Source organism: Camponotus vicinus, unplaced genomic scaffold, assembly GCF_025532165.1.
Source record: "Camponotus vicinus isolate PSW18456_S1 unplaced genomic scaffold, iyCamVici1.0 SCAF_8, whole genome shotgun sequence".
NCBI classification, from domain to species: Eukaryota; Metazoa; Arthropoda; class Insecta; order Hymenoptera; family Formicidae; genus Camponotus; species Camponotus vicinus.
The window spans coordinates 17,506,008-17,519,309 of record NW_028141980.1 but is presented as its reverse complement, the minus strand read 5'-3'; positions in this window follow the sequence as shown (position 1 = coordinate 17,519,309).

Below are 13,302 nucleotides of genomic sequence, written 5' to 3'. Positions count from 1 at the left end.
ATTTATTTAAACAAGAATTATTTATTACGTAGAAATAGATTTTTATTTTCGATATCTGTCAATACGTAAGATATCGAAATGATGGATCGTTCAAGACCTATGAAGAGTAGTTTCAAAATTATATAAGTGAATAATATTCGAAATGTTTCAGCAGTGACTTAATTCAATGAAAATTTGCGAGAGATGTAATTGAATGTCCATCAATGTAATATAATAACTTTAGAGATATATCCACATATCAAAGGGGGGCGATAATATCGAACATTTCAGCATCGTACGGTATCGTAATGAACGCGTCAAGCTACGAACGAGTTGAAATCGAGGTGCGAAACTGAAATTCTTCCGACGTGTCCAATCATCTCCGAGCCGTCACTCGCGGATCTACGTAAGCTGCGATATTTTTCCCACGCGAGCGAAAGTGCAACTCGGCTCGAAAGAATCGGCCGATTGCTGCGCAACGATAGGTTGACGGCCGACTTTCGGTGCTTTATTATCGCTTGGAAAACGACACGCGCCGTCCGGATACGCGGCGTTACAAATTACGTTGTTCGCGCGAGCGATCGATCTTACGTCGCCGCCGATCGCCGCGAGCGTTTTCGCTCGCGCTTCTGATTTTCGTGGATTGAAATGTAAATTAGATCTCGCGCCGAGAGAGCGTCGGGAATCAGTCAACCGATGCGGAACGTCGATACATCTTTCCACTTTTAAACGCCTCGATTATAGCCAAACGAAGGGGATAAAAGTAAATAGAATATTTCATTTCTTATTTTTATTGCTTATTTCCATTTCTTATTTTCATTTCTTATTTTTATTTCTTATTTTCTTTTCTTATTTTTATTGCTTATTTCCATTTCTTATTTTCTTTTTATTTTCATTTCTGTTTTATTTCTTCGAATAGGAAAATAATACACGTTACGTAGATTTCAGCAAAAATTTTAAAGATGATTATTTTTCCTTTAGCTAGAAATAATTTATGAAAAATATTAAAATATAAAATATAAAAAATATAAAATATAAATATAAAATATTAAATATTAAATATTATAAAATATTAAAAAATATTAAAATATAAAATATAAAAAATATAATTATCGTATTTAAAAACGTTGTGCACGCCAAGCGCAATTTCTACTTAAACGCGATTTAAATATAGTCGTCACTCAGAAATCGAGCGACGGTCTTTTCCCCGACGAAGGAGGAGGAGGGACGAGGGGGGGGAGGGACAACGAGGGAGAGGCAGGAAAGAGGTCTCTCGTGAAGTGCATCTAACATAAGAGAGCAGCGCGGATCTCGCGAGGCTCAAGCTAAGTCGAGAGCGAAATTAATAGCCCACTTGTCATAACAGCCAACGATAGGAGCGAGCAGCGTGGCAGCCCGAGAGAGAACCGGACTTCGCGGTGATCTTAACGGCGGATATAACGTCCAGCCGCGAGCAATTCGCCGTGACGAATTTCCTACGTCAGCTCTCGGCTCTCTAGAGGCTCCCTCGCTCCGAATGACGTATGCAAATCATGCGCAACGTGGCGTCGCGCCGCGTCCAAGAAGCCCGTCTTTTTTTTTCTCGTCTCTCTCGTCGGATATTCGTCCGTCGTTGGAAAAAGACCGGCTCGAAATTAGTCGCCGAATGCGCGGCTGACAGGATGTTTAATACGCAAAGTTTTCATTCGCGAAGAAGCAACAACAGCCGAGAATATTCTAATTGAAGAAATACGCAATTATAATTTTTTCCCCCAATATTTCCATCAGTCTCGGCATACTTTCCGTATATCATTGATTCCGCGTTATTGCGTTATTCGACCTGTGCGCTTTTAGCGACCCTCTTACCTCTTTTATGCAAAGCGGTAGCGAGACAAAAGTGGAAAGCGAGCCGGATTTTGGGAACAACCTGGGCGGGAGAGGCCGGCCCGTATTTTCCAGGATCAAGGTGGCGCGAAATAAAACGTCGTCGTAAAATATGTGATTCATTGCTGACGTAACGCGGTCGATTCCTCCGATAGAAAGACACGATTACGGGATCGCGACCAGTGATACATCTCGTCGATAATACCTGGACGATTCCACGAGCTGTTGAGAGAGGGATTTCCCATCCGCGGAAATCTATGCGTCCCTTACGTTCGATATTCATATCGTTACTCAACATCGCGGAACACTGCGAATTGACGCGCGACATGTGGTAGACAGGTACCCCAAGGATTAAATGCGCGCGATACGTACACTGGAGCGCCCCACGGGGTCCCGCAGAAAATCACCTCTCTCGCCCGGAGGTTCGCGCGCACGGCCAAGCGAAATGTCCCGGGGCATCCGGATAGCCGGTGCTCGTAAAAATGCCGGCGAGACGACGCCGTTGCACGCGTGGTTCCGGGTACCGGATACCGACGATATGCCCCCGATAAATAACGCGCCGGCGCTTCAAGTCGAAAGCGCGTAAATATGATACGCATTCTTCGAGGCGCGCCATTTCAATTTCACCTCGGGTGGACACGTCCCCGTTACATTTCGCATCTTACGGGCCTTGGTAAAGATAAGACCCGGCTGGCTCCGGCCACGGCGCGCGGGTGAAAGTTATTAAAAACCGGGTGGCATGAAACGACGTTCCTCGTCGTCGTCTCTTCTCGTCTAACGTCATCCTCGTCGTCCTCGTCTCGGATGGAAATTTCGCGGCGCGACGTTTCTCTACTAACATGACATCGAAGCGCACTCTCGTCTTGCCTCGCGGCTGACATCTTGAAACGCACTCGCATCCCGATCGCGCTTGCATCATTCCGATATTGCATTTACGGCAATCGATAGACAAGGGAAACTTTCTCGAGACCTCGATACGACGCTCGCATAAGACGCGAGGAATAACCGTCTGCGACTCGAGCGTGCAAAAGTGCCGTGGAGGTATGAATGAAAAAACGCGGATGAATGCGCTACTATTGTATGCGCGTGCGCTACAAAGTTTTCAATTTCTCAAATCATCGAAATTGCTTTCTAAGATTCTCCAGTTTCTCGACGTCAGACGATGGTTTAACCGATATCCATGGAAGAGAGCGGCGAGAAATGATCTCTTCGTAATATTTCTATTCCGTACGTTACATTATATTAATGCTAATTTTTTTTTCGAAAGCGTTTCTCGTGACAATTCAATGACGAATGAGTCGGAATAAATCATCGGAGTGATTGTAAGAAATGACGAGGGTTGTGAGATCACGGGAGAAGATTAACGGCAAATTTTTTGCCATTGCCACGGAACCTAGGATATTCGCCAATATCGGTTGTTGGCCGGATTTGCACACTTACGTATCTCGGGTCTTATCAGTCTTTTAAATCCACTCGATCAGAAGTTGCCATATAAGAGCCGATCGATGATCGATGACTCTCGCGACTGACAGCAAAGTCTCCAGTGCTATTACATCAGCGGTTAAAAATACATCCGCGCCGATCATCATGAAATATGACGTTTTATTGACATTGCGTTAACAGGAGTTTAAATTAATTGACAAGAGTTAAATTGAATTATACTCGTAGGGCATATACTGTAATTTAAATTAATAGTAGCTAAATAAAAATGTTATTTTATATACGATTTTTCCCTCTTTCTCTCTCTCTCTTTTTGAGAAGTAGAATTTTAATTTATAAATAATTTTATTTTATATAATCTATGTATAAATTTTTGTGTGTGTGTGCAAAAAGAAATAAACGTCCACGAATTAATAAATTAATGTATTAAAATACTTTTTTAGTCATTTCTTATCAAATAATTAATGATAATAATTTTATGACAAGTGTTTATTATACAAGGTGACGTTTTATTTTATTGTCGGAAGTCGTAAAGAGGATTACGATGAATTCGAATTTTAATTTCCCGACACGATGCTCTTGTTAGTTTCGTCTCGTGGCTTCGAAACGCGATTCGAGCCGAGCACGAGCGTCGTCGCGACAGCGATCGGCCATGGCGCCACCTTATCGTAATCGACTTTCGACTTCCTGGTACGCCACAGTGATCGCATAAGGACGAATCCGACGTTCCTAGAACGTCCTGTAGGTAGATTCTTTTTCGCCGTGTATGCACATGAATAACGTCGTGTCTCCGAACTGATATCGCCACCGTCGTGCCAGCTAGATTGCGAAATTGGCACGTACGAGAAGGACTAAAAAAAAAAAAAGCAAAGTTCCCCAATGATACTCGACATTTAGAGAAAATTGACTTCCGGGCAATTTTATTTTCGAGATTTCGTTGCACGGAGATATCGACAAAGTTGAACGTTTGTTGAAAAAGGCCGATGGGAAAGCATCATTTTCGCGAATAGTCGTGCGCGCGAACGAAAAGAGTAGCTCTCTAATTTACGATTACCGCCGAGTACCAAAGTACTCTCCGGCCGACACTTGCCTAATGTCTATAGTCATTTTCCATTCCGGCGTTTCTCCGGGAATAAAATTTAATTCTCCCCCCTTCTCTCTCTCTCTCTCTCTCTCTCTCTTAATTCACTCAACCTGGACACCTGGACGATCAAGTTCCTCCTTTCCTGATTACGTTTTCGTTAGATTAGACTCGGGGGTCGAGCCTGAAATTGCCGCGCAAACGGACCGGTCGGATTCAACCGGCTAGGAATCTCGCTTTTTCAATTATTTGGCCGCGCGCGCAAATTGTGCAACGCCTAATTGCGTTTCGCGGAGGTAGGCGCAATTATCTTAGCGTCAGGACGTGCGCGGTGCCCGGATGAAAGGATTACGTGTTTCATTACGGACGGCGTGTGCATATGCGCGTTTCTTCGTGGGAAGAAAAGCGCCCGCTCGAATCCTATTACGCGAGTGAAAACACGCGCCGGTTACAATGAAACGTCGATTTATCGCGGATCTTTTAGTCCTTTCCTTTCACACAGTTCCTTTCTCCCCCTCCCCTCCTTTCTGCAATCTCGCAAGCGCACATGTATACATGTATGCATTCAAACTTTTCCCGCATAAAAATTTCGACAATCTTACATCTTAATTTAGGTTATTTACAAACTTCGATAAGTGCTAATTAGCGACTCGAGTATGTCAATAATATCGTAATATTATTATCGCGCCGCATCGATAACCTGCGGATCGGTTCTCGAGTGGAAACGGCTTTTTAAAGGACGGCGGATGCAATTTAAACGCAATTTACCTCGCTCGCGAGTTCGGCCGAGTTTACGTCGGCTCGTAATTTACATATTTGGCAAGCGCTAATTAGGGATATACGAGATTGGCGAGTCGGCCGCGCTTTGTGGCACTCGGTCGCCGACTTTACGAGTCGCGACGACGCGATGTCACGACGAGACCGAGCGGGGGTGGGGAGGAGGAACACGATGATCCCGCTGGTTGCGGGCACGTGCGTCATTTGCGAGAGATTTACACGGAGACTCGCATTATCGCGAAGGCGGCCGGGAATTCCCCCCCCCCCCCCGTTTGGCCAGGTTAAATTATGTAAATCCATTTCTTTCGCGTTTTCACCGCCAATGACACCGCCGCGGTTTCACTTGGAAAGTCAAACGATTTCCACGCATAATCAACGCGAAAATAAACGCGACGCGTCGTCCAACGTTCGGGCAATTTAGAAATTGGGACATCGCGAGTCCCACTTCTCGGCGTCGCGCGATTCTCACGTCGAAGGACAATGAACGGTCGCGGGGACTCGTCATATTTAACGTCAAACGTGCCCGGCCGATTCGCGGTTTTACGATCCAGGTGTTCGACTCCTACGCGCGTAACGTTAAACGCATCCGCTTGGGAATTCAATTTCACCGCGCGAGTACGTGTCGCGTCGAATATTTCATCGGCGAGCGGATGCGCGACAGTTTATCGCGTTTTATCGCGTCGCTCTATTACTCTCCCACGAGGCCTGTCCGAGTCGCGACGGTATACGTCGGTTAATTAATTGTTCGCGACCGAGGCTCGTACGTCTTGCGTGCGGCGCGTAGGAGGAAGGTCGGCGGAATTCCAACGCGCACGTTAATCATCCTATTCATCGATCCCGATGAGATCGATGGGGCGACCGGGCGCCCCTCGCCTGTGTACGTACGTGTACATATATATACGTGTGTACGTAGTTTCCGCCAAGAGTCCCACCGCGACCTCTCGACTTTCCAAAGAGGCTTGGCAGCGCGCAACAAAATCGGTCTGCCGCTCCTCCATCGCATCCTCCAGCCGCGAGGTTGCGCGAACGTTAATCAGACGTGGCGAAACGTAGCGTATTTCAAAGCCGCCTCGACGCGACCCACAATTTTAGATTTACGGATCCACAATTCGTAGACTTTGATTTATCTCCTTGATTTACAATTTATTTGTAAATCTTGATTTATGACAGGAGGGGTTCGCGTGAAAAATCGGATACCCACGTGTGATGTCTACATTATATTCTCTTCCTCGTACATTACTCTCTAAAAGTGAATCAGTGAAAATATCACTAATTTAAACAGTAAAATAAGATTTCACTGAGAATCAGGGAGTATTTTACTGATCTTCAGTAGTGGAAACGCTTATTTTTTTGTTATTTTATCTTACATCTCACTGATTATGGTCAGTTAAAATAAAATTCACTGTAAAACCAGTAAATTTTACTGTAAAACCAGTAATCGCTAGTTCGTTCGTTTACTCTCTCTCTCGTATTTAATTTTAGTCATAAGAATTATATAAAGTTTGCAAAGAGCGACATTTAAAATTAGAAGTATTACTTCGGTTTAATTTCTGATACAATCTCAATAGAGAGGCTTCAGATATTAAATCGATCTTAAGTCGGACGAATAAATGTCTGGCGACTTAATGAAAATTATTCGTTCGTTATCTATTTAAAATAACAATAAAAATTTGTTAAAAGGCTAGATTAAGCCTTTTAACTAATTTTTATTGATTTTATCTAACGGACCTTTATTCTCATTATAATAATTAAAATAACAAGTTCAATATGCATGTAATATATAAATAAAATAAAATTTTTAATATAATAAATATTTAGTAAATATAAATAAAATTTTTAATTTTATATGAAACAGATAGAGAGATGAATTGTAGTTTAATATTACTGACAATAATGAAAGAAATATTACTAATATTGAGAAGTATTACTGATTGAAACAGTCAAAATTATTAACTGATTCTTTCAATAAAATATCACTGATTTACAGTGCTGTACTTATAACTGCTGTAATAAGTGACTATTTACTGTTTTTCAGTGATAACACACTGATTCACTTTTAGAGAGTAGATTATATTGTACGTCGTGAAAATTCATTTTTTGCGGGCATTTTTGGTGGGGTATATATTTATAGAGAGGCAAAGACATGATTAATTTACGCTTTCGACCGAGGTTAAGAGAAAATGGCGCGGCGTTTCGAATGTTTAATGATCTAATGGTCCTCGAGATTCGAGAAGCGCGGAAGTAATCGCGCGATGAGGCCGATTCGCACGCGGCGGATTCGTATCTGCCTTTCGCTACGTCCCGCTCCTTTCGCTGTTTCGGATGTGTGATACGCCTCTTAATTGATTCCTTCCGGCACACGACGCGCGCTCTTCTCCGAGGAGTCGGATCGGATTGATTTCACGATCTTTTCCGGGCAGTAACGTCGAGTTCAACAATCTTACCCGTAACACGAGTATCCGAATGGAGGAAATAGGATGATTAATCTCTCGCGTTTAGCGACGAGAAGATATTGCCGACATTTCTCTGATTGATTAGACGTTATTATAATTTTCTTGTTCTCTTCAATCTATTAAAATACTAACAATTTCATCATGTGCGAAAAAATTGCAGAAATTTGCTTTCTCTGCTCGATCAATTTAAAGCGGCGCCGCAGGATTATAAAGTCGGAGACAAGGTTGACAGGACACTAAGCGGCCGGAAAAATGCGTAGCGCCGGATTTCTCCCTCCTTTTTATTCGACGAAGATGGTCGGTCCTCGGATCAAGGCCACGTGCCGTGCGCCCGCTTAAATGTCATTTCGTTTCGTGACAATTAAATGCAATTGCCGAGGTCGTAGGCAGCGCCGACACAAAGCGCGCCGAGCTGCTGACTCGACGAGCGAACAAAGAGGTCCTGCGGCTATTTTTAGCGGCTCTCTCGTCGTATCCGCGTGCGCCGATTCGTGCGCGTCTCGCGTGTGTCGTCCCTTAACCCGGGCTCGTTGCAGATGCGCGTCGCGGTCGCTGCATCCATCGGGACGAGACGAAAGAATGCGTCGGCCAGCGCTTTTATTCTCGCGTCAATAAGCCCGAGAATTTTTATTCACGGATAATGGAGCGGAAGGAGAGACCCAAAATCGAAACAAGCGTTAAATATAAAAATTGCCGCGAGTTGAAAGTCTCTTTATATAAACGCACATATATATTTATATGTGGTATAATGTTTTTAATATCCTTTTTATTAATTATTTAAATTAAATAATATTAATTTAATTGATTATTGAATTAATATTTCATTAATTAAAATTAATGTGCGATAGAAAATTATTTTTCTTAAATGACAGAGTAGAATGATTTTCTTTCTGAATAGTATAAATAACATGATATAAAATTACTAAAGAATTTAGTCAAAATCACATTAAAATTTCTTAAATTAATTGATTGATTAGAGAATAATAGATAATAAATTATCAAATAAAATAATAAATTAATATTGTACATCATGTTAATTGATATTAATAATTTCGTTTTAATATTTATCTCGAGAGTAACAATATTATATGACAGGATACTTGAGAATAAAAGCGGGAATGTCCATCGTCGCGGAAATATCGCGGAGATGGATTACGCGATGTTACATACGGCGGGCCGGCCATTTTATATCGCGGCGTCGACGATTACTTCCGGGTTCTACCGCATGCCTCCAGATGCACGATGATTAGCGGTAGATTGGCGCTAAACCGCGGGCACGAACGTACGTCGCGTTGAATGCCAAATGAGGGAGAATCCGTTTTCCCAAGCAACCGACAACAGGAAATTTATACCATCGATCATACTCGATTCCCTCTCCTCCCGTCCCCCCCCCCCTCTTTCGATTACGATCCTGCCTCATCGTCTCTTCTTCGGTTACGCGAGGCGCACCTTTGCGACTCTACCATGGCAAAATAGCGGCTTTTCAGGCGGAGTCTCTTGCGTAAAAGCGACTGCAAGATCCGCGGATTTTTCTCGCACAACAATGCGATCCTATCCTTTCGCCGAGAGAATCTCCGTGTGCCCGTTCGCACGTTTTCAGGACAAAGTACGGTCGAGATTCCCTCCCCTCCTGACGAAGCAGACGGGCTTCGTTATTCCCATTTTTTGCTCGTTACAAAGCGATATAGCCCGGCAACGTCGGCGGATAATGAGCATTCGGTAGCGAGCAAGGGGGGCTCGTTTCTGGCCGCGTATGCGTGTAGGTAGGTAGGTAATTCACGGCCTTTGCGAACGAGCTTTTGCGCCGGGGCGCACACGCGCGCGTCGCCGCCTTTGTGGGTCACACACAGACGCAGTGAAAGCCGAGATTTGACACTGGTCCGACCACTTCTTCGCACCCTCGCGCGTATAACTCACGACGGACGCCGCCGCGCGCCTCCTCGGAAGCGTCCGCTCGTTACTCATCGCGCCGTAAAAGAGAAAAAAAGGAAAGCGAGGGGCGAAAAAAAAGCAAGCTGAAATTTCTTCTCGCCGCTTCCAAGAAAAACTCCGCGAGACGCACGTCGCGATTATTTTTGTACCCTCGACGAGTTGCCGTATCTCGACACGACATGCCGCTCGAGTTTGATAAAGGATGAGCTATAGCTGTAGGCTATTGCGTATGTATGCGTGCGAAACTGGCGTATCATTTAATTGATGATTATTCGTAAGTAAATAAGAATTTTTGCTAGCTCTTTTTTTCTTCTTGATAATTTAATCGATATATTTGTCGCACTTTTTTGATTAAATATTTAATTAGAAAAAATAAGACAAGCTCACGCAGTGTCTTAATGAAAGAGCATAGATACTATTGGCTGATCTCTATATAAATCTGACGCTATTTATTAGTGTTTGTCAATAATATAATTTAATTTTTTTTATATAATATAAATTTTATCAGCGCAAAAAGAAATGATTTTCCTACAATTTTATGCAAGAAGTGAAAAAGAGAAGTTGGAAAAAATTCATGTTAAAATAATGTACGTGTATTTCGTCTTGTCCAATTATACTGTAAAAAGCGTATTGTTTTATACGAGTGGTTTCGATACGCCGTTGTCTTACACGTAAAAAGCAAAGTTTGACAACCCGCTTGAAACATGTTTTGTCGTCGGTCCATGGACGGAGAAATTCTCCATCTCCGTTTTGTTCTTATCCTACCATAGGTAGGCGGATAAGTTAGTGCGAGGCCGATCCGGAAAGAGATGGCGATATCTCTCTGGGTTAAGTCGGGACAGCTAAACCACGCTGGAATATATGAATTGCGACTTGAAAAATGAAGGGGAGGCAAGTCGATAAACTCCAAATCAAAACGCCCATTTGGCCACCCGCGTGACACCTCCCAATTTCCGGTCAGCTCGTTTCACTCGCGAGACACGAATAATCTTTTTTGGCTTTTTACGTCGAACAATAAAATAAACGAGGAGGAAATAATTATTTTCACCGTTAATTCCAGTCAAATTTGTTCCATAATGTATACACGCCATTTTCTTGTCGAACGTACTTTCTCTCTTAACATTTTCGATTAACATATACGTGATTGACGATTCCAAAATTTTTGACGACTCGCTAAAAAGGAAACGGGAGAGGCCGGTGAAATCGACATTAAAATCGACGATGGTGTTTGTATTTCTCATCCAACTGAAAAGATTCGACTCTCGACTCGCGCCTCATGCTTCGTACATAATTAATGGTCAAATATGTTTGGAGGATATCGATATTGTTAGGTACAGATGTATGGCCTCGGTTGCTGAAAGGACGGCGCAAAGTTCCCTTTCGCGTCGAATAAAAGCTAAAGACGCGCGCTTTCCTTCGTTTACGGACGAGCGGCGCGTTACAATGGCTCCTCGAATCCGACAAGATTAACGGCCCTTCCTTGCCTCGTGGGACTTTCGGAAGAAAGTCTTTCGCGTCGTGACAATTTATGAGTAGCGGCGACTTTTCCGGTCGCGCGCAACGTCCGCCAAAGCGTTTATTAACTCGCGAATGGCCGCGTCGAAAAAAACACTCTGCTGCAAATACTATAATTCTTCTTCGGAAATTAATTTTTTCAGACAAGGAGGAATTGTGTGACTTTAATTTTTCTACAAATTAAGCACTTTAATAGAGTTGCATCACGCTCAATAAAATTCCAAATAGCAAACAGTGTTAAAATTGAATTTAATAGCGAAATTAATAAATACAAATAATTTTTTATGATGCTAGGGAAGGTACACACACTACAACTTTCTCGTGGGAAGGGATGTGTGCAAAAGAGAGAGAGAGAGAGAGAGAGAGAAAGTGATGGTGAGGGATGAGGGGAGAGAAGTCGTTGGTTACAGGTGGCACGACGAACAATGCTCACGACGCGGTCGCCACAATGGAGATCATAATCAAGCCCCTCGACGTGTAATGACTTATGGGCGCTCTCGCTCGTCCGCGTATACCGAACAATAGATCGACGACGGTGAGGAAGTTTACGGCGGGAAATCGTCCTGGACCGCCGCTCCTTTGCGATCTTACGCTCTGTCTCTCACGTCCGTGGGATCGAGACACGATTAAAGTGCCACCTGAAAACCTCGCGTCGTTTGCAACCGAGAGCTACTGTCGGAAAATTTATCGCGATCCGACAATTTAAGGATTATATGTACTAAAAAATATCTACTTTCAATAAAATAGCTATTGATAAAAAAATTAAGAAAGAGACATACAAGTTGAAACTAACGATACATTCGCCAAATTTCATTTTCACTGCGATATATGTATAATGGAATAAATTCCGTTTGAAGCTCATCGATAGCTATTTATCGACTAGATTTTAATTTTTAATAATTTTAATAGCTTTAATAGTTTTAATCATTTTCAATGTAAGAGCACGCGGCTTCATTTCTTCCAACGTTGATCGCCCGCAAATTTATTGCCTTTGCGCGCGTCGGGATCACTGGAGATTTTAACGAGCGCGTTACACGAGCGCGAGTAAACACAACTCTTGAACTTTCTTTTTTCTTTCGCTGTATATAAAGCGCGGAATGAAGGTATGGATTTTTCGGTGACGATAGATGCTTCGATTAAAATAGAATAATTCACGGAGACGGATATTCGGCGACGCGAGGGTGTAATTTTCTCTCCATCTTTTTTCTTCTTTTTCTCAGAACGACGACGCATCGTCGCTCGCGTGATGTCGCGTTCTCCTTTTCACCGGCTACGGAATACACGCATGCACGGGTTTCCGCGTTTGGTTTGTGTAGGGGCAGAGCACACGGTTCTCGTCGTGATGAAATATAACGGTGTGTCTTGGTCTTGCATTACGAACCGCGGCCGGAGCAGAAGCCATCGCGCGTATACGTTTGATTGGATCATTCGAAACCGACCGGCGTCGAGCCGAGCCCGAAATCGTCTCCCTTGCCTCGACCGAGAGACGACGTGAACCTGCAATTTAAACTGCATTTTCGCGTGAGCCGTTATAATTGGGGACCGGCGCATCGCGAAACTGCACATCGGCGGTCCGAGGTCATGGTGCGATCGAGATTCATGCCAAATCGATCGCGGGAGATCGACCAAACGCTCATCCACGCATCGCCATCGCATCGCATCGCATCGCGAGTGTGCGAGGTCGAAGGGCGGCGCTGGCCCCATTCCGTTTCTCGTATCCTTCGGCCTTTCTTCGATTACCATACCGTGCCAGACAATTCGGACGCGGCTTCGTCCGCGAGTGAAGAAGAAAGAGGAAAGCGGAGTGAATAAAATTAACGTGGAAAATATATTACGCAGGTCCAGTTTATATATTCTCTTCTTCTCTCTCTCTCTAGCAGAAAAATTGATGATTTTTAGACATTTTCTTTTTTGAAGAATATTAGAAATTGATCTTTTTGACGCTTTACATATGTTTCAGTCAATATTAAATTAAATCTTAGATTGTCGAACTATGCATTTTTAAACATCCAATGCGCACAAGCTCGTATTAAATAAAAAAACTGCATGTTTATGTCAATATTTAAAAAAAATATTGACATAAACATCAATAAAAACATGTAAAATATCAAAAAGATTCAATATTCTTCAAAAAAAAGTTCCTAAAAATCAATTTCATGCTAAAATAAACTTAATGTCATCTATAAAATTTGTGAATATATTGCTTCATAATCGAATTAATTTAAATAGAGATAACTGATTATTAGATCCATATATCTTTAG